Source organism: Chiloscyllium punctatum, chromosome 4 (genome assembly GCF_047496795.1).
Source record: "Chiloscyllium punctatum isolate Juve2018m chromosome 4, sChiPun1.3, whole genome shotgun sequence".
NCBI classification, from domain to species: Eukaryota; Metazoa; Chordata; class Chondrichthyes; order Orectolobiformes; family Hemiscylliidae; genus Chiloscyllium; species Chiloscyllium punctatum.
In genome coordinates, this window is record NC_092742.1 from 30,320,952 (window position 1) to 30,344,355 (window position 23,404).

Consider the following 23,404-nt stretch of genomic DNA (forward strand, 5'->3'; position numbering starts at 1 on the left):
ATTTGGCCCATATCCCTCAAAGCCTTTTGTATTCATGTACCTGCTCAAATGTCTTTTAAATTTTGTAACTGTACCTGCATCTACCCTAGAGTCATAGAATTATACAGCATGGAAACAGACCCTCCAGTCCAACTTGTCCAGATACCCTGCACTGATCTAGTCCCTTTTACCAGCATTTGGCCCATATTCTTCTAAACCCTTCTTATTTATGCACCAATCCAGATGCCTTTTGAATGTTGTAATTGTACCAACCTCCACCAACTCCTCTGGCAACTCGTTCCATACACACGTCACCCTCTGCGTGAAAAGGTTGTATCTCAGGTCATTTTTAAATGCTTCCTCTCTCACCATAAACTTATGTCCTCTAGATTTGGATTCCCCTACCCTGGGAAAAAGGACTTTCATGATTTTATAAACCTCTATAAGGTCACCTCCTCAGCCTCTGTCACTCCAGGGAAAATCGCCCCGGCCTATTCAGCTTACTCACTCAGGAGACCTCCCCACCCGCACCAAAAGTAACAGCTGTGCCAACCACTTTCATCTGCCTTAGTATCTGCCCTTCTCACATTCCAGGAGGAAAATAGGCCCTGATGAGGTAGAATAATAGGTAACAGCACAATGAGTATGAGGTGTGAGCTGACTACTTATGGGGAATATTACTTAAAGGGATGACTGTGGAATAGCCAATGGCAAACATTTAAAGTGATCATGGACAAACTGAAACAATAGTTCATTTCAGTTTAATACAAAAAGCAAAACATGAAATGTGGCCCGACCGTGGCTGACCAAGGGAAGTTAATGATAGTATTAGCTCCAAGGAAGGAATGTAAAAATTGGCCTCAAAAAATAGCAGATCTAAGGATTGTTTTGTAATTTAATCAATTCACGGGATATGTGCAATGTGGGCTGGGCCAGCATTTATTGCTCATCACTAATTGCCCAGAGGGCTCCTAAGAGTCACCCACATTGCTGTGGGTCTGGAATCACATATAGACAGTCCAGGTGAGGACAGCAGTTTCTTTCCCTAAAGGACGTTATGAAAATAAATATGTTTTCTCCAACAATCAACAGTAATTTTATGGTCATCATTAGAATCTCAACTCTAGAGTTTTATTAAACTCAAATTCTGTCATCTGCTATACAGCATTCAAACTTCAAACTCTAAACTACAGAACTTTGTCTAGACTTTTAGATTAATAGATTGCAGATAATGCCACTCAGCCATTCCCTCCCAAGGAGATGAGATTGAGAGCAGTTTCAATTTCAGCAAAAGGTTTGATTAAGAGGGGGAAATAGATTACAAGAATAAGCTAGCAGGAAACATATAAACTGATTGGAAAAGTTTCTGTGGGTAAGTGAAGGGAAAAAGATTAGTAAAAGCAAATTACAATTAGAAACAGGGAGAGTTATAATGGGGAACAAAGAAATTATAGCCCAATTAAATGCACATTTTGGTTCCGTCTTCACAAAGGAGGGCACAGATAAAATCTCAAAAATGTTGGGAACACAGAGTCTACAGAACAGAAGGAACTGAAGGAAATCTGTATTCGTAGGGAAATGATGTTAGGCAAATTGATGAGATTATAGTTGGATAAATTCCCATAGCTTAATAAACTCTATCCCAGAGTATTTACAGAAATGGTCCTAGAAATAATGGATTCATTGGTAGTAACCTTTCAATATTCTGTAGACTCCACAGCAGTTCCTATGGATTGGAAGGTGGTTAATGTGACTCCACTATTTACAAAAGGAGGTAGATGAAAATTATAGACTGTTTGGTCTGACAGCAGTAGCAAGGAAAACATTAGAGTGCATTATAAAAGATTTATTACCAAGGCTAAAAAATAATGACAGGATTATACAAAGTCAGCAGAAATTTTCATGCCTGATAAATCTGAAACTTCTTGAGAATGTAAGCAGTAGAATTGATAAGGGGGAGCCAGTAGATCTGGCTTACTTGGACTTTCAGAAGGCTTTCAATAAGGTCCCAGATAAGAGATTAAGATGCAGGATTAAAGCACATTGAATTGGGAGTATTGTACAGACATGGACAGAGAACAAGCTGGCAGATAGGAAGCAAAGGGTAGGAATAAAGGGTTTTTTTTCAGAGTGGCAGCCAGTGACTAGTGGGGTACTGCAAGGATCAGAGCTTGGATCCCAGCTAGTCACAATTTATATTATTGATTAAGACGAGGGAAGTAAATGTAATACCTCCGGGTTTGCAGGCGTAGGAGGGTGAACTGTGAGGAAGATGCAGAGATGCTGCTGCTTGAGTTGGACACGTTAAGTGAATGGACAATGCATGGCAGATGAAGTATAATGTGGATAAATGTGAGTTTATTCATAGTAAGAGGATTTGAGGATAGAAAAAGCGGTATCTTGCTGCAAGATATCATACAATAGCAATTGCACTGAGCCTTGCTGAGACCAGATCTGGTTCTATTCTTATCTGAGGAAGGATGTTCTGGTCGTGGACAGTGTGCAGTAAAGGTTTACCATGCTGATTCCTATAGCAGAACTGACATATGTAGAGAGACTAGATCGGTTAGGATGATATTCACTGGAGTTTAGAAGAATGAGAAGGGAATCTCTTGGAAATCTATAAAATTCTAACAGGATTAGATCAGACAAATGCAAACAAAATCTTCCCAGTGACAGGGGAGTCCAGGATAAAGGGTCTAAGGATGTGGGCTGGGCCATTATGTCTGAGAGAGGAGAAATCTCTTCATCCAGAGAGTGGTAAGCCTGTGGAATTCTCTACCACAGAAAGAGGTTAAGGCTAAAGAATTGAATGTTTCCAAGAAAGAGTTCAAAGTGGTTCTTAAGGCTAAAGAGATCAAAGGGTGTGGGGAGAAAGTAGAACCAAGGTACTGCATCGAATAATCAGCCCTGACCACATTGACTGAAATAAAGATTGGGACAATAAAAACAAACAGGAACGTCCTTTGATTATCCTGTCAAAGTTATAGGATTCTATGTCATTGCCCTCTAATTCTTCGAACCTCCAGTGAATAAAGTCCTAACCGATTCAGTGTCTCTTCATATGTCCGTCCTGTTATCCCAGCAATCATTCTGACAAATCTTTGTTGCACTCCCTTCAAAGCCAGAACATCCTTCCTAAGATCAATCTTCCAAAGCCCTGTACAACTGCAACAAGGCATCACTGCTCCTACACTCGAATCCTCTTCCCTTTGTAACTGGCTGCAAGTTGCAGACCTTTCTTAAACAGCACAGTCTTCAAGTATGAATTCTACTTTACTAGCATTCATGCAGTCCCTTTTGTGTATAGGACTGTAAGGAAGACCAAAGATTTGTTCAGCAATGAAGCCCATCTCAGCTTCAATCCACACATCACACTAGCTCCCATGTCCAAATTAGTAGGAACTCAAAAATGAAAACTAAAATTAAATTAATTTTGTTTTAGTTGTGGGATTGCATATATTTTATTTCCAGTTATGAGTAATATTTGAGCCAACAGGAAAGTTAAAAACAAGCAACATAAATGTTATTTCCTTCTAAACAGCTGCCTTTATTACTTATAATTAACTCAATTATTTTATTTACAATTTACAATCAGCCCAGTAAATGAAAAACAGATGGCTTCATTGCTGGAGAATTAGTGTTGAATCTGTGACATTGATATATTGATCAATTAAAACATAGGATTCTCCAAAGAATTAACAATAAATATATATAAATGAACCAATGGTAGTAAGCATGCTGGCAATGACTGAAATGTCATGTTACTCAAGGTTTATCGCAAAATAAAAATTGAGACTCATCAGTGCAAGTGTATCTTCTTTACTGATGTGCAGAAATGCTAAGATAAACATCAAAGAAGATAACATCCTATAACCTCGGGATAATTTTTAATCCCCCTTGAAGGGCACAGAGCATCAGGTTTAAAGCAGAAAAGAAGCAGAAGGCAGCTTACCCCCATCTTCTCCAGGCAATGAGGAATCAGCAATACATTGAACACAGTCAGCGACACCCACATCCCATGAATGAATAAAACTAATTGACATCTGACTCCAAAGTGCTGCAAACTCCAATGTAACTGAGAGGGGTCTGAAGAGTCCATGGAACCCTTGAGAGGTGATCAACTTTATAATATTCAACAATATAAAACGAAGCCCTCTATCATAAATTTTGAATTAAATGACTGCAAGATTTTTTTGTCCCACAGCATGGGGAACCTGGCTGTTAAAGGGATGCAGTAGTAGTCATATCTACAAGGTAAGTGCATTTTATAGGACTGGTTGTGACAATATGGCCTCATTCCTGATGAAGGGCTTAGGCCCAAAACGTCGATCCTCCTGCTCTGCGGATGCTACTGAACCTGCTGTGTTTTTCCAGCATCACACTCCCGACTCTGATCTCCAGCATCTGCAGTCCTCATTTTCTCCTGGTTGTGGCAATAACAGAGTTATGGTTATGGTGCTGGGCATGTAATCCAGGTGCCTTGAGTAAATTCCAGAGACATGAGTTCAAATCCCATAATGGCAACTGAAGACTATTTGAATTCAATCCGTTTTTAAAAACTGGAATTAAAAAGCTAGTAACTGTAATAACAATCATGAATCTACATCTGGCTCACAAATACTCATGAATGTGGGAGATCTACCATCCTTACCTGGTCTGGTTTATATGTGAATCCAGTCCTAGAGCAATGTGGTCAAACTGTATAAATGCCTTCTGAAATGCCCTCACAACCATTTTAACAAGAGAAATTAGGAATGGATAATAAATGCTGGCATTGCCCATGGTACCCACATTTTATGAATGAACACAGTAAACAAAATTGACTGACATGTGATCACTTATGATCTCCAGATCAGCTTCATAATCATGAGATTACCCAAATTCTCTCTGTGATCCACAGACTCATCCCATCTCAGACTGTCTCATATTTTATCTTTGTCTTTTTAAAGCGATCAGACAAACATTCACCCCTCAAGACCTATTGTCGGACGTTCAGACGCTGCACCACAGTCTGTCCTCTTCATTCTTGCTGTCCACGTGGTTTTCAAATATCCCGGAATGCTTGGCACCCAGTTCTGTGATCACCGCCATACAACCTTTCCTATTCCATCCTCCACAATCTCTCCCTCACTCCCTCATTTGCTGCTCACTCTAATTCACACCCTAACTATCCCTGCCCATCCTGGCTGCATCTCCTTGAATTATTAGAGTAAATCGTTGCATCTCCTCACTGTGAACTGCTTTCGCTGGCTTTCGCAGTCAGCAGACAGATGCCTCTCAATCTGGCCAGCAGCTGGATGGGAACAGCAGATTAACAGAGTGAACGAATGCTAATAAACTCCTGCTTTCGCATATGGCGAGACCTCTGCCTTACCTGCTCATCAAGATTGAAGCATTGTGCCAGTGTTGCTGTTCAAAGATTGGCATCCTTAGTAACAAGAACAGCAGTTACTTTTACACTAAATAGTTGAATTCAAACTTAACTAATATTTGTTTCACTTGGGGCAACTAATTTAGTTTGTCATGAATTGAATTAGAAATTATACGAACAAAATTGATTGTAATTTCTAACGAAATTGCCCCTTTATCATTGCTCCAAGATCAAAGCTGACACTTTTCTACAGAGATTTCCTTTTTATTGTTTCTGGGTTGTTGTAAAACTCATATAGTGCATAGGATTATATAGCTAGGTTCTCTTTAAATCTCAGAGAATAACATGTTCCACATCACAATTACTTGGCAGGAATATCAGAGAAAACAAGCCAACATCATTTTGACCTTGTGCTCATATCATGATTGCAAATAAAAGACTCATCTTTGCCATAAACAACAGAAGAATATGATGACGGGACTCGAAATCTTGTGGTCTGTTGCTCAGTGTTACCTTTCATGACTTCCTAAATGTCAAGTTTCCAATTTTGGCTACAGCAAAAAAACACAGGGCAACTCAGTCTAGATCAACTTTGCACTTACTATAACGGAATCAAATTGCCAGAGCTTTACATCTGCAGTGTAAGGTTGAGATAAGATGCAAGTTGAAATCACATTAATGTGGAGAAGTCACAAAGTCCGAATGACTCAAAAGAGCCAAGTGCTGGGTGGTTGTGTATCATAATTCTCACATTTCAAACAAAAAGGGCTAAACTAATATACACTTCACAGACCTGAAGGCTACGAGAACCCATCAGTGGTTGGCAGCAGCCTAGCTCTTCTCAAATTCAATCAATTGTTTATTATTAGATTCCATTCTCTCACTGTTGTTTGATTTGCTGAGTTAATTTCACATTGTTTACTCACACATAAATATAATTCTGCCACTACTGCAATTCTGCAAATGACCTACTAGTCTCTGTCATTTATCTTTCATTATCTAATGATCCATAACAATCATCTGGAATGATAACAAATGGACAAATTTTACCACAATTGGCTAAATGTTACTTTCAGGGAGTTTCATGAGGGGTTTCTCTCCAAGACTTGCATTGAGTTTTCGCACAAAATTCACCACAGCTTACCTCATGAGCTATGCCCCACATCTCTGTGTGCTCAGCAATAGTGGAAGTACAAAGCACTGTCAGGACCTCCTGGGATTGCCACGGAGGTCAGTTTTAAAAGCAAGCACTGCCAGCCAAGAGCTGCCCATCATAGCACATGTAGTAGGAGAAAAATTAAAACTAAATGCTTCTGAGGAGCATGTTGGTGGCAAGGATACATTTTATTGCAAATAACAAATTGATTTTCAGAGATGTTTACTATTTTACATAGTCAATCAGAGAGGTGACTGTCATTGCAACTACAGCTATAAGCACCAGATTGCATTATTGTACTATTTACATTATGAGAATGATTGCTCAGAATAAGGGCTACGCTCTACAAGCATGCCTGATAAGACCATTACACAATCTTCTGACTGAAACCAAGTGTAGATACAATGCAGCCCATTCTTCCGCCAGGCCCATCGTGGAGCAGACAATAAGCCTCCAGAAGATGAGCATCCAATGCTTGTGTCAGTTTGGGGGGATCATTGCAGTGCACTCCAAAGTATGCAGCAAAATCTTTGAATGCCATGCTTTGCACAACTGGTAGGTAAACAGGGGGCCTGATGCAGCAGCAACAACCTTCCAAAGAAAGGTGATCAGGAGGAACCATTAGTTTCACAATGATACAGTATTGTGATGTTGGGTGTAACAGGTCTTTCAATAGTTGTGATGCGAGTGAAACATCATTTATTGCATTGAAATTTGTTATTATTCAAAAGGCAAGCTGCCCCTATTTAGTCCCAGAAGCTAATGCACCTTTTTTGTTTGTTGTTTCTTCACCTTTTCTATTGTTTAATAAAAATTAATGTTCTCAACTGCTTTGAAACTTTACAACATGTGATGCCCCCATATGCAATAATGGTAGGCAAGCAGGAGGCTGGAAGGACACAGTAAGCCTGGCAGCATCAGGAGGTAGAAACGTTAACGTTTTGGGTATAACCTTCCTTCATATTCAACAAAGCAAGAAATTATACGATGTGAGACATCAGGGAAAAGAGTATAACTCCTTCACAAAGAGTTCTAATATGATATGGTGCTAAGGACCAGCCTCCGTAGCTTCATTCTTCTAGTTGCAGTTACAATGTCAGTCAGTCAGATAGGTGATGTAAAAAGGCAATAAATTTATTAATGGGATCTCTATATCAAACAAAAGATGTCCATTTTGCCATTACCTGCCCTCAGAAATTTTTGAATCTCATTTCCTTCCCATCATATGTGCTGGGAAGGTTCACTCCTGGTCAGCAATATGTGACCTAGTGCACAGTGAGGATATAAATGTGATGCCAGATGCATAAGCCCTAGAAGCTCTGACAAAGACAGGCACTTTTGCCTCTGGCAAGTGGCTATCCAATGCCTTAGATGCTTTGTGCATGCATAATGAAATGAGCAGTGGAGAACTGCATGAGGTAACTTTCCAGAGTTACAAAGAGAAATCCTCTAAAATTGAAATTTGGCCAATGTTTGGTAAAATTCTGCCCATTGTTACTCTTCCAATTTCAAAGATGCCTATTGTAGCTGCATAGGATTTTCTGATTCTGGAGCTCACCTCAATGCCCAAGAAATCAGAAATCCCTCTTTCTACATTGCCTGGTGGGTTATGCATTAATATGGATAACCCATGGTCTAATAGGAGTAATTTCATCTTGGACCTTCAATCTTTTTGTGTTTGGTACTACCAATTCCACAACTCATTTTGAAAAATATCCATTTTGGGCTTTTTCCCCCCTTTTCCATTAACATTGATTTGAATCACATCCTGCCTTTCCTTTCCAGAATATTTATGGCTATTCCTTTATGTCCCTTAGTCTTGCTCCTGGAAGGAAGAAACCATTCTGAACTTACTGACAAGATTTCAGAGAAGACTACCTCATTATTTAACCACATGTAACTAATCTGTCATTTTTCTTTAATGTTGTGACTTCTCTTACCTTCTACAAATCACCGCATTTCCCAACAAGTTAAGTATGTCTGTCGTATCAGGAAGCAGTAATGTTGTCTGATATTTATAAGGATGTTGCTGGGACTGAAGGATTTGAGCTTTCAGGAGAGGCTGAGGAGACTGGGGCTATTTTCTCTGGAGTATCGGAAGCTGAGGACTGACGTTAGGAAGGTTTATGAAGTCATGAGGAGCATGGATAGGGTGAAAAGCCAAGGTTTCCCCAGGTTAGGGGAGTCCAAAACTAGTAGGCAGAGGTTTAAGGTGAAAGGAATCTAGGGGGGATCTTTTTCATGCAGAGGATAGTGTGTGTATGAGACAAGCTACCAGAGGAGGTGGTGGAGACTGGTACAACTGTATTTAAAAGGCATCTGGATGGTTACATGAATAGGAAGGATTTAGAGGAATATGTACCAAGTGCTGGCAAATAGAATTAGATTAATTTAGGAAATCTGGTCAACATGAACGAGTTGGACCGAAAGGTCTGTTTCCAAATTGAAAAACCTCTCTCACTCTATAACTGTACTTGCCTTCACTTGTCTGGATCATTGGAATCCAACATCTAACCTTTTAAAGTTCAACCTGCTGAATGGGCAGAAAATCTGCCTCAGTGTATCTCTCCATCCGCGCTGTTGTCATGACTAGTGGTGTCAGCTTCCTTGTAACCACCAACTCAAGGCTGTTAAAAGTATCTAGAGACAGCTCTGCCAGCAAAGTTCATTAAATTTTATGAAGAAGAATATCACCCAGTTATTTTCTGTAATATCTATCCTTTAAGGTTGAATTTTTTTTTAAGTGTTGTGCTGCAACTAGCCAATATTGGGCAGCAGCTAGCAATAAGAGCCAAACTCCTTAATAAGAAGAGGAATGCTTGCAAATTTGCTTTTATTCCTCAAGAGACAAATTTCAGGACTTTTCATGCAAGTAATTGAGTCTAGATAAGAGAGGCTGGAGTTAAAGAATTTTCTACATCACTTTGATGATACCTCTGGGGAAGCAGAATGAGCTTCATCGAGTGCAGCGAATGCTGCTGAGATGTTTCATTACTCTGAATGGAGACACAGTTTGGAAAATAACAAACTTTGGACATACATTTTGGGTGGCATTTGCTAGATAAAGCGAGATTGTATTAAAGAGATAAAGGAATAAAAAAGGTGCATCATAGAATGTCACCACTGAAAATTTACGACAAAGTAGAGGTGTTAGCAGCCTCGCATTCATAAACATAAAAGTTCTAAATGTCTGCAGAAGCACCTGTGTGACTGCTTATGGTATTCGGAGGAGCCCCTATGTTATAAGATAGGCACATCACACTATGCAAACCAGGATGGGTAGGATACTATCAAGCCCTGAATGATATGGGTTAAGATGAGAAATGTGGGACAACCATATGAGAAGCCCAATGAGGTTTTCTGAATGTCAGGAGCAAAAATCTATAATTTTTCAACAGAATTCCATTCTTCCAGGGTGTCACTAGTAGAATTGATTGGGGGAGCCAGGAGATGTAGCTTATTTGGACTTTCAGTAGGCTTTCGACAAAGTGCCACATCAGAGATTATGATATAAAATTTAAGTTCATAGGTTTAGACGCAATATACTGAGATGGATAAAAAAATTGTTAACAAACAGGAAAGAGGGAGTATCAAGATCATCACTAGGAGGTGGTGACATGCCTACTCACAAGGACTTTTGCTCTTTATCATCCGCATTAACACCAAGTCTCACCTCATTAAACTGCAGTTTCTAGTTCCAGATAGATGCTGAGAATTCCCGATATGGAAGTCAGAGCTGATACCTGGTGACTCCAGCTTCCTACTTGCTCATCCAGAACTCCATCATAGACATTCCGTATCAAGGGCTCAGGGCAGTGGCTACACCCACCCATTTTGGTTCTTTTTGCCTTATTATGGGCCATTTTCTCCTGGATTCAGAGAAAGGGAGGGATTGAGTGAGATGAAAGTAAATGGCACAGCTGTTAGTGCTGGTGCAGGTGGAGAGAAAGTAGAAGGTTCAGAGGTCATGCAGGTGGGCAAGTAGTGTGCAGAGATTGGCTTGGAGAGAGTGAATGAGGGATGATATTGAATGCAATATTCAGAGCATGAGCCTTTGTGGGAGGTGGGTGCAGGACAGATACAGTCAGTTTGATGTAGCAGAAAAAAAATGGCAGTACTTAACGTGGCAGAGGGTAACGCTCATTGACCTTCCTCCCATATGTCTAGACATACCTCCAGATGGTTTAGTTCACACTGAACCCAATACCAACATTGGACCAGGCTGGCATCCACCTCCCATTCCAGGGGTAGTGGACATCATCCTTCCGTACCATCTCATTTACCAGGACCTCCCGCTCCCTGTCCAAATGTGGGGTGCAAATTTCTCCTTCTTTGCCAAGTCTGGGGCAAATATCAAGATCCTGAATGGAGGCTCCATACTGCTCTCACTTGTCCGGGTGTGCACCTTTTACAGATGGCTCTGAGCCAGGAATGATGGACTATTCCAGGATATCCTGGCAATGGCCAATTCTCCTGGCTATGTCAAGCAGTAGAACCCAACTACTATTGAGCAGGATGGGAAATTTGGTATGATAGTGTCAGAGGACTCACTAGGCCATGTGGAGATAAACCCTCCATGAAACATCAAAATTGACACTTAGCCAAAATATTGTAAGGTTCAGCCCACTGATTCATTTGACTTTAATTGATATAAAAATAAGAGATATGTAACACAGGCTGGTAACTCACTCTTGTCTCATCAAATGATTGCTCAACATCAAGACTGATTCTAATAGGCATTATTCTTCATCTCCATGACAGCAGTTGGAACCCACACATGTATAAAACACAGGAGAAGGTCTCAAATACCTCGGTGGAATTCCAAACCATTCCCCTTTAGGAGTTTCATTTTTACAGCGACCTCCAACAGTCCTGTCCAGGAATATCTTAGAACTGAATAGACTCCAACCAACAGCATCTGAAAATTTGGCTCAGGACTCCAACTCATATATTTCAGACCCACCTCTCTGAAAATTGCATGTGGCAGGATTTGGATAAATCTCAGTGAAATGGATGAAGTACCCCCAAGCTATAACCTGAGATTCCCCAACAATGACTGGGTGATAAGATGTGTCTTATTGCACTATCTTTAAGCTGGTAAGGTGCCAGCCCCTTTAACACAACAATATTTAATTGATATTAAGTAAACACATGACGGTTCCATATACGAATCAATTAAAGGTTGGACGTACTATGGAGCTAGAAATAGTATTCACTCAGCTATAATATGTATCACAAAGTCTTCTTCAGTAGACCATTTCTCTAAGCTGAAAGAAGGCACATTGCCATGATAACTAGATTGCTTGACGTTCGGACGTGTGAACCATACACAGATTACATCTGTCATTGTAATTTGATAACTAGAAGGGCCTGAAATGTCACTTCCTTGACATATCCAATATATCTAAAATACAACCGTTAAAAATAATGCTTTTTCTTCACCCCAGCATGACCCCCAAGTCCTTGCTGAGAAAAGGTAGTCAAAAACACATCCAAAATGCAACTAGGAGGCATCTAATGTAGAACACTTAATATCTTTAGAGCTGAGGAGGGGAAATGGGAGTCTTGTAGCAGATGTCAAAACAATAGATCCTTGTACTCAGAAACTGAAAACATTTGAATGCTAAAACCAACAAAAATTAAGCTCTTTACGATATATTTTTAAGCCTAATTTTAAGTACATTTATTATTATTTCTAGTCTCGTAAAATCCTTTTAAGTCAATGCTGAAGATTACCTTATGAAAGGATGTTTTATGTTCAACAATAATAATGGAGGAATCAGATGTAAGACTTCAGCATATTAACACTGACTATTTAAAGTACGGGCATAGAACAAAACTAAGTTTAGAAAATCACCTGACAAAGGTGATATGTCTGGATTTCTCCCCACCTCCTTCCCCACTTAGTAAGGTCATCACTGACAACAAAGCCTAGAAGGTTATGCTTTGTATTACTTCGTGCTGAATTCTGCAACATATCCACCATTTGCAGTTTTTTGCTTTTCTGCTTGCTGCTTCTTTTTTGCCTCTCTATTTCTCTTTTATGCCTCATCTTTACATCCATCTTTACTTAGTGATCGTACACATCACATGTATTATTCATTATGCCTAATCGTACAGACAAGGGAACAGAAGATGTTACTTAACTTCAGTCATAAACATTTCACAATGTTTTTAGTATGCACTTGAATTCCATGAGGTTGACCCATCTACTGCTGTAAACATAAATCCTTTTGGTTCTTTCTGTCATTTTCTGCTGACAAAATAATTTAATATATCCTTGGCTACTGAATACCCATCCAATTTGCTTACATTATGTATCGTGTTTGTTCCTGTTCATTTCAAGCAAGACACCACGGAATACAAGTCTTCTCTAACAGATGTATAAAAGCATTGACATCCCATAACCTAACCCTATTCCATTGAAATTGTGCCACTGATTGTTGTATTGAAGACCTTAGCTGGGTTGATTAAAGCTTCAATTCTCATCTCTGCAAAATAATAGCTCAGAAATCTGGCTTTGCCCTCAATCATCAGAGGTGCACTCACAAAGGTAAAATAGATACTTTTTACATATTTCTGCACAATACTGTTAATCTAGCAAATTACAATTTACAAACTGGTTTACTGAAAACAACCCTGGCCTCATTTTGGAATTCAGTTTATTCTGCTCATTGCTATAATACAAGTTTGCTCCTTTCAGTGTGTTAATTATACACAACACAGATAAAGGAAAAAAACAGAGTCACCGGCAATGTGCCCACTAATGTTTTAAGTGAAGTATGCAGACAACTGTTCCTTTAAAGTGCATGGTTCCTTTAAATTGGTTAAATGGCATATCGTGGATAAATGGTAATTTAAAGGTGCTTGGTGTGTGTTTTGTCTCCAGCAGGCTATTTTATCTGATGTGACAATTCCATGCTATTCCTCGTAATTAGGAACAGATGTTCTTAGGGAAATGTAAACAGAAATGTGTAGGGGGTGCTGGAAGCACCTGCTGATAGTGCTGGACAGGTTTGTCCCACTGAGGCAAGAAAGGGATGGTAAGTGGAAAGAACCTTGGATGACAAGGGATGTGGACCGTCTAGTCAAGAAGAAGAAAGCTTCCTTAAGTTTGAGGAGACAAGGACCAGATAGGACTTTAGAGAGTTACAAGGTAGCCAAGAAGGAACTGAAGAATGGAGTTAGGAAAGCCAGAAGGAGACATGAAAAAGCTTTAGCGGATAGGATTAACAAAACCCCTAAGGCATTACACACTTATGTGAAGAACAAGAGGGTGGCCAGAGTGAGGGTAGGGCCGATCAGGGATAGTGGAGGGAACTTGTGCCTGGAGTCGAAGTAAGTAGAGGAGGTCCTTAATGAATACTTTGCTCTAGTATTCACTAGAGATAGGGACCTTGTCATTTGTGAGGACAGAGTGAAACAGACTGAGATGCTAGGTTGATGTGAGGAAGGTGGATGTGTTGAAAACTTTGAAAAGCATAAGGATAGATAAATACCCTGGGCTAGGTGGCATATACCCCAGGATACTACAGGAAGCGAGGGAAGAGATTGCTGTGCCAATGGCAATGATCTTTGCATCCACTCTGTACATTGGAGAGATAATTTGAGGTGGCAAATATTATTCCCTTTTTTAAGAAAGGGAACAGAGATAAACCTGGGAATTACAGACCAGTCAATCTTATGTCAGTGATGAGCAAATAATATTGGCTAGGATGCTGAGAGACAGGATTTATGATTACTTGCAAAACCAGTTTGATTAGAGATAGTCAGCACGGCTCTGTGAGGGGCAGATCATGCCTCACAAACCTTATTGAATTCTTTGAGGAGGTGACAAAACACATTGGTGAAGGTAGAGCAGTGGATATGGTGTATATAGATTTTAGTGAGATATTCAATAAAGTTCCCCATGGTAGGCTCATTCAGAAAGCAAGGAAGCATGGAATACAGGGAAATCTATCTGTCTGGGTACAGAATTGGCTGGCCTATAGAAGATAGAAAGTAACAGTAGATGAAAAGTATTCAGCCTAGAGCTTGGTGACCAGTGGTGTTCGGCACAGATCTGTTCTGGGACCTATGCTCTTTGTGATTTTTATAAATGACTTGGACGAGGAAGTGGAAGGGTGGGTTGGCAAATTTACCAATGACACAAAGGTTGGTGGAGTTGTGAACAGTGTGGAGGGCTGTTGTAGTTTGTAACAGGACATTGACAGGATGCAGAACTAGGCTGATAAGTGGCAGATTGAGTTCAACCTGGAGAAGTTGGAAAGTCAAATTTGAATGCAGAATGCAGGACTTTTGGCAGTGTGGAGGAACAAAGGGATCTTGGGGTCCATGTCCATAGATTCCTTAAAGTTGCCATCCAGGTTGATAAGGTTGTTAAGAAGGCGTATGGTGTATGACTTTTATTAACAAAGGGATTGAGTTTAAGAGCTGTAAGGTTATGCTGCAGTTCTATAGAGCCTTGTTAGACCACAGTTGGAATGTTGTGTTCAGTTCTGGTCACCTTGTTACAAGAATAATGCGAAAGCTTTCGAGACAGTGCAGAGGAGATTTACCAGGATGCTGCCTGGACTGGAGGGCATGTCTTATGAAGAAAGGTTGAGGGAGCTAGTCTTTTTCTCATTGGAGCGAAGAAGGATGAGAGGTGACATGATACATGTATATACGATATTGAGAGGCATAGAAAGTTTGGATAGCCAGAGACTTTTTCCATGGTAGAAATGGCTATCACAAGGGGGCACAATTTTAAGGTGATTGGTAGAAGATTTGGGGGAGATGTCAGAGGTAGGTTCTTTATACAGAGACCGGCGGGTGTGTGGAATGCACCGCTAGCAGTGGTAGTAGCGTCAGATACATTAGGAACAGTTAAGTGATTTTTGGATCGGCACATGGAAAATGGCACAATGAAGGGTATGTAGGTTAGTCTGATCTTAGAGTAGAATAAAAGGCCAGCACAACATCGAGGGCCAAAGGGCCTGTACTGTGCTGTATTGTTCTATGTTCTATATTCTATCTTTTTATTCAATGAATATACCTGGTTTTATCTAAAAGGCTGTTATGCATTTAAATAGCGAGTGATTGCTTGGATGATGAATCACAAGTTAAAATTCTTAATCAGCCTTTCTACGTGTTCAATTTATTAATTCAGTAACTTGAATGCATGAAATATGAGGGTGCTTTTATTCATCAGAGCACATTATTCGGAATCTCAGAACTGCATTACATGACCTGAAACCTGAATTCCATTTGACTATAACTGCAATGGTAATTATATGACTTGCTGTCTTCACCACCAAACCCATGTCCCCCTGAACAACTTATATCTCTCACCCCCATTCTTAATTTAGGACCGAAACTGGTGCTGGTACTGGTATAATTGCTTCAAAAATAGCAAGTCTTGTTGAAAAGGCTCTTCCAGTCAATGAGTTCAGAATTCTCAGTTCTGCCACAAGTTTGAATCAAAAGCATCACTTTTTGGGGCTTAGGAATTCTGCTTTGCAATAGTATCATAAAAACAGTTAAAACCCTTATCCATTGCTTAGCAGAGGTGGTAACCAATTAAAAAGAAATAGCGTGCTTCTCTCAATGTTATTCCAAACAAATGAAGCTAAAACTTTTACATTGATATACAACATAATTTTCGTACTTGGTCATACGAGTTAGTAAATATCAAGGATTTGCAGATTAAAAAGATGAAACTCGAACTCAACACTTCCTTTCTTTATCAACACCCACTTCCAATTCAATGGCATAATATTGTTTCTACTTGTACTTAATTAAATACAGTTTTCCTTTTGGAGACTGATAGCCTCAACAGAAGCATTTGATGTGTTCAAGCCTGACAATGTACTGCAGACTACAAGTTATGCTAATGAGAATGCTTCACTACCAAGGCAGCTTTGTGCGATACAGTGTGATATGTGTCACCATGGTTTTAACACAGTGGCTACTGAGAAAACTTCAGTCCATAAAATCATTTAGAATTAGCTTTGACGCTTCTTTTAAGCAAAACCTTTATCATTTTAATCATAAACTGAGGATTTCTGGATTGCTTTTCAGAGCTCCTTTGCATCCATTTTGTTGCAATGCTTAAGAAGTAGAATTTATGGCCTAAATTGGTTGAATCATTAGTTTTGTGTCAACAACAAATTCAATTTGCCAGTTAGGAATAATACTTGTAAAATGAATCTTTGCATAACGAAAAGGGAAAATAAGTAATATATGTACAGTTTTTCATGTCTCTTGTTTTTAGCAGGGTGTTAGGAATGGGGCTGTCGAGTAAGATAATTCCTTCATTGAAAATAACTGAACACACAAATATTCAAGGACAGGAATTTTGCTTCTCAGTATTAATTAAATTTACATTTATATTTACCCTGAAGGCCAGTAATGTCTGGAATGTAAAGCTGTTGTAGTAGTACTGGATACTTTGTCACTAAAATAAAAATGTATTTGTAGATCTTAGCCGAAAGCTGTTTAAAAAGGAAACTGACTGTTCTGGAGATATCAGTTGTATTGCTTGGTGCTTTTCAATGATAGTTGAAATTATATACCAGCTTACACTTGGTCAACTAAAAACTGTATTATATGTTGAAAGAGAGATTCTGGAATATGTTGAACATCTCTCATGACTTGGTCTCTCAAAAGACCATCATTGATGAGGAGATCCAATATTCTATCAGCTGCCTGAATTCAACCTTCTATAAACTATGGCAGTATGCTTTTGACAGGAACACCTCCGACAGTCAACAACAGTCTAAGTGTACAGAACAGCTAATGTCACCTTGCTTCGATATGACGGTGAAACTTAGTAACAGCTATACATAAGAGTGATAGAGAAATTCTCTCTGTCTCTGTTCACGGAAGAATGCCAGTGTTCTTCTTAATGCTAGCTCCATGAGCAGTCAGGCAACACCCCAATAAAATCAGTTTCATTGCTCTGGTCACTGTGTGCCACTAGATCCTGCACTTATGATTAACATTCCAGGCGAAGATATGGGTTAGGGTTAGGGTTAGAGTTAAAGTTAGGGTGAGGGTTAGGGTTAAGGATAGAAACAGTAAAATCAGGAGCAGCCATTGTCAGGGTTGACCATTTATCTCAATGTTATAATCCTGCTTTCTCCCGTACCTTTTTATGCCTTCAAAATGTAAAAATACATCTGCCTCGATTCTTGACTATATTCAGTGATATGGCCTTGTCAGCCTTGTGTGGTCCTGGACTCCTCATCCACCGAAAACATCCTCACTGCATTTACTCTGTCCAGCTGTGTTAGAATTTTACATGTTTCAATCAGGTCCCCTGTCATCCATCTAAACTGGAGTGAAAACAGGCCAGTTGAAGAAATCTCTCCTCACAAGACAGCCCTGGCTCAGTAGTATCAGGCTAGTGAATCTTCACTGCACTCCCTCTATGGTAAGGATATCCTTCCTGAGGTAGGAACACGAAAAGTGCATGCAATGCTTCAGGTGTGGTCTCACCAATGCCCTGTAAAGCTGCAGTAAGATGCCACTACTTCTGAACTGAAACCCCTGCAATGAAAGCTAATATACTACTTACTTCCCTAATTGCTTGCTGCTCCTACTGGTTTGCTTTCATTGACTGGTGTACAAGAACATCCAAAACTCTTTGTACACCCACACTATCTAATGTATCACATTCAAAAATACTCTTCCTTTCTGTTTTTCACACTGTGTACAACTTTGCATTTAGCTACATTATACTACATTTGTCACATGCTCTCACTCAACTTCTTGAAATCATCAAGAAACATTCTTGCATCCTTCTCACAGCTCACAATTACATCTAGTTTTGTATTATCAGCAAACTTGTATTTTGTTTCCTCATCCAAGTTATTTAAAAATATTGTGAATTGATTGGGCCGAAGCACTATGGTATTCTACTTTGCCACCTTTGCCACTCAGAAAAATATTTGTAACTCCCATTCTCTGTTTCCAGTCTCTCATCTAATTCTCAACACTAACATATAACTCTCTATCCCATGTATGTTGTCACTAACTGCTTGTGTGGGACCTTATAAAAATCCTTCTAAAATCCAACAAAACAGGGAAATCCATGACATTCACATCGGCATTGTGGCCAATCTGGGCCTCTTGGCTCTAGACCTCATTACAAGCATAGTTCAAATGTGAGGATAAGAATTGAGCTCAAAACGTGAGAGGAGTGTGACTGCCCTTGAAATTAAGGCAGCATTTGACTAAATGTGGCATCAAACAGCCCCCAACAATATCACTACCGATTGAAAAGATGTGGAAAACTCTCCATGGGTTGGAGTTGTACTGAGTATAAAGGAAAATGACAGTGGTAATAGGAGGTCAACCATCTTGATCCAGGATAGCGATGAAAGAGCTCCTCAGGCCAGTGTCATAGGCCCAACCTCTTCAACTGCCTCATCAACAACTTTCACTCCATTGTTATAATCTCCATTGGGGATTATAATTTTTCAGATGATAATTGAATTTCCTGACTGACTGGAAGGATCACACAAGAAGGTTTAAACAGTGGGATGCATCTTCTGACTTTTCCACCATGGTGACCTAAAGGCAAGGGCACACTGATCAAATGAAGTGCATGACCTTTCTTTTCCACCAAGGCTTACTCATAGACCAATTGAAGCCCTTAAGTGGCCAATTAGTGTGAGTGCATCGACATGTGATGGAGTGCAGTGGTTCAAGAAGTTGCTTCACACCACCTTCTCAAGGGCAATTAAAAATGGGTTACAAATGTTAGCTTCTGAGAGGTTCTCACATCACAAGAATGAATTTTTAAAAAGCAATAAAATCCCTTTCAATTGGCTGAATCATTTTTTTCTCAGTCTAGACTGCTTTAACTGTTATTTTTAATGGAATATGTGGTATTATCCTTACCAATGAATGCTGAGAGGAAATGTGTTCTGAATTTCAGAAGGAAGCTGACAGCTCATTTTTATCAAATGCCTCCAGTAATAACATTTATATTGCTGCTCTCCAAATTCACATAGTACTTTGAAATCTCTCTTACTATAACTGTTTTATTCCCTTAAAAGGTCAAGTTGATGTGGCTGTCCTTTAGTTGTTTTGCTCTCAGGTTAGCCAGGTAGTGAGATTACGCTAGCATGTATTCAGGCTTAAATGAATGAACACAGTAAAATGCAACAAAGACAGACAATGTAGAGATCTGGTCTGAAAGAATTTTCAGCCTATTTACAATAATATTATTGTTCTGTAAGTAAGCAACTGGGTTGATAAAACCCCAAAGGCACTTGTGTTATCAATTCTGTCATTGTGGAGAACAACTGCTCTAAGTCACATATGACTACCAGAATCTAGCAAAAACACGCTGAGCATTATCCAAATAATATCAGCAGAAAGCAAGTACACTCACTTCCAAGATATCTGTATCAGAATTTTCGAGTGCAACAACATTCTAGTTGCTGACAAGTTACAGAATATATGGAAAAAACTTTATATTACAATAAAGATGAACATTTACCAATAATAAAAAGGTTATTAGAAAATGTAGTAAAGAAGCTAAAATATTTAATTCCAGAGAAACATTTTTCTGAGTGTTCTTTCTACCACCTGTAATATATGTGGCAGCATTAAAATTAATGAAAATAATTAACATGTTATTATTGTGTATAAAGTCATAATCATACAAAATCATATGAATTTGTCCCAAGCGAAGTCATTGAAGCTAAAGGCTGATTTCAAGGGCACTTGGAACACTTGCACAATTGTTTCTTTTGGGGGTGAAATCGACTTAGGATGGTCTATTCTGCAAAAGTAAACAAGGGGGACAATTGCACAAGCATCACGGAGACTCATCTGCAAGGAGTTTAAAAATCAGAAATCACATCCCTGTTTTCCATCACAGTCAGCGTGTTTTCAAATTCAGCACAGGATCTCTGATAGATTCAGTTCGGTGGAAGTCTGCTGAAGTCATAACTATATTTAAATCATCAATGTAGGTCCTTTCTGACTGAGAGACACAAAGGATTCTAATTGGACTGTTTCAATGTTATGAAACAATACAGACAGTATATTAACTTGAGAGTACTTCTCAGAGCAATGTTCTGTGAAAGAATGATGGAACAAACACTGTTAATTGCTTCAATTTAATATAAACATAAGGAGTTCTCACAGATTAGAATAGTTGTATGGTTTACAACAACTGTGAGATTCCCTTTATGGTAAATGCATTGTTTTATTAAATCTATTGCTAAGTGTTTATGTTACTGTGTTGTTTAAACTATTACATTTTAAGTGCTCCATATTTTGTTGATCAAGGAATAATCTCAAGCTTACCTGTGTACTTCCTAATTATCTTTTTCATTTTCACCTATTCCATTGCAAATCCTGAGTCAGTCCTTGATTCATGAGGACAACATGGTGGCTCAATTGTTAGCACTGCTGCCTCACAGTCCCAGGAACATCCTCAGGCAACTTTCTGTGTGGAGTTTGCACATTCTATCCATATCTGCATGGGTTTCCTCCAGGTGCTCCAGTTTCCTCCCACAGTCAAAAGATGTGCATGCTAAATTGTCCATAGTATCCAGGGATGTGTAGGCAAGGTGGATTAGCCATGGAAATACAGGGTTGTCAGGTAGGGGGGATGGGTTTGGATGGGATGCTCTTCAGAGGATCGATGTGGACTCTATGGGCCAATCAGCCTGCTTCCACACTGTAGGGATTCTATAATTTCTCCATAATCTTTTCTTGACATTAAGAGTTCACTTAAATTATACACAGATTTATGATTGGCTTATTATATTGGTTATTGAGCTTATTTCAAACTTATCAAGCATTTATCGAACAAATACCTCTGCCAACCATCCAACCCAAACTTTGGGTCCGCTACCTGGATGACACCTTTGTCATCACTAAACAAAACAAATTAGAGGAAACCTTCAAGACCATCAATAATACCCTTACTGACATAAGATTCACTAAAGAGGAGGAAAACAACAACAAACTGCCATTCCTAGAACTTGGAACCAGTGCCTACAGAAAAACAACACATACAGACCAAAAGCTGAACTACAGAAGCAATCACCCCAACACCCACAAATGAAGCTACATCAGAACATTATTCCAACAAGCCACCACACACTGCAGCATAGAGGAACTGCGCAGAGCAGAGGAAAATCACCTATACAGTGTAGTCGAAAGAACGGGCACCCAATGAACACAGTCCGCAGATTTCTCAGCAACAAGCCCAAACAAGCAGACAAAACATGTCCAGAAACCCTAGCCACTCTCCCTACATCAAAGATATCTCAGAAATGACTGCCAGACTACTCAGACCCCTTGGCATCAAGGTAGTCCACAAACCCACCAATACACTAAAACAGCAGCTAATGAACTTGAAAGACCCTATATAGACAATAAGCAAAACTAATGTCATTTACAAAATACAGTGCTAGAACTATAACAAACACTACATTGGACAAACAGGCAGAAAACTAGCCACCAGGTTACTTGAATATTAATAGTCACAAAACGACATGACCCTCTCTCACTAGTGTCCTTACATACAGATAAGGAAGGACACCACTTTGACTGGGACAACACATCCATCCTAGGACAAGCCAAACAGAGACATGCACGAGAATTCCTAGAAGCATGGCATTCCAACTAGAACTCTATCAACAAACACATTGACTTGGACCAGATTTACCACCCCCTGAGAAAAAGAACAGGAAATTATATCACTATAGGAAATGACATCACTACAGGAAATGACATCACCAACACAAAGAAACCCAAAGATATAAATAGTAAGCAGGAATCAACAGTAATGCTTCGTCTGGAGGCTCACTGAAGATGTTACCCAGTATGGTCTGAAAATGAACCCTCCAGCCCAGTGAGCAAGCCTACATCCAGAACCTCAACCTGAGCTACAAATCTTCTCAAAACTTGCTCTCAAGTTACTATTGCATAGCCATGAGGAGCAAGGTGTGCTGACCTCCCACATTTTTGTCAGGGCACAGGAACTAAGGAATCTGTAAAATCCTGCCCAATGCTTCAGATCGTTGTCTTTTCATCAGAATTTTATTTCCTCTATCTCCTGTTATTTTGAAGAAAATTGCAAAAATGTTATCTCAGATTATAAATGTCTTGCTTTCAGACTTTAAATTAAAATCCTCTTTCACTGAATTTCAAAATCTTTTTTAATACTTATTCCATCAGAACCAAGATATTAGCTTTGCCTTGTATTTTTTTCACAAAGAGAATAAGTATTACATTGACTTGTGTTCTGAACATATTTCCTCTATTTAATGATATGACAAACAAGCATTATTCTCTTGGTTCTGCAAGATCACAAAATCCTCCAATCCATAAATAAATACAGAAAGTGCTGGAGAAATGCAGCAGCACTGAAGCACTCTGAATTTTATTCATTTAGAAGAACAGTAATATGAGACTGAAAATGTTAACCCTGTTTCTCTCTCCACAGATGCTGCCAAAGCTGCTGGGTTCTCCAGCATTTTCTGTCTTTTCTGATTTCTAGCATCTGCGATATCTTGCTTTTAACATATCATTTCATACTGTTACAGATGTTTTTAATTTGATACTAACCATCAGTCACTGGATAGGATGCCTGGTAAACATTAAAGTTGATTAACGCAGTTTGCATAAAGTGAAACCTTCACTTATCCTTAATAATTAGCACTTCTTCTATACCTCATGGGAATAATTCAAGCTAAATCTGCTGCATCAAGTTTCTATTTGGAGAATAAGAGCTATTGCCTGATTAATTGCGTTGAGTAACATTTTCATGCTTACTGCATCACAATGATCTCAGGTAATGTAATATATGACAGTTTTGATAACTAATGTGTTAGGTATTCTGGCAGATTCTTAAAAAGTACTAAAAGCTACTTTGTCAGAAT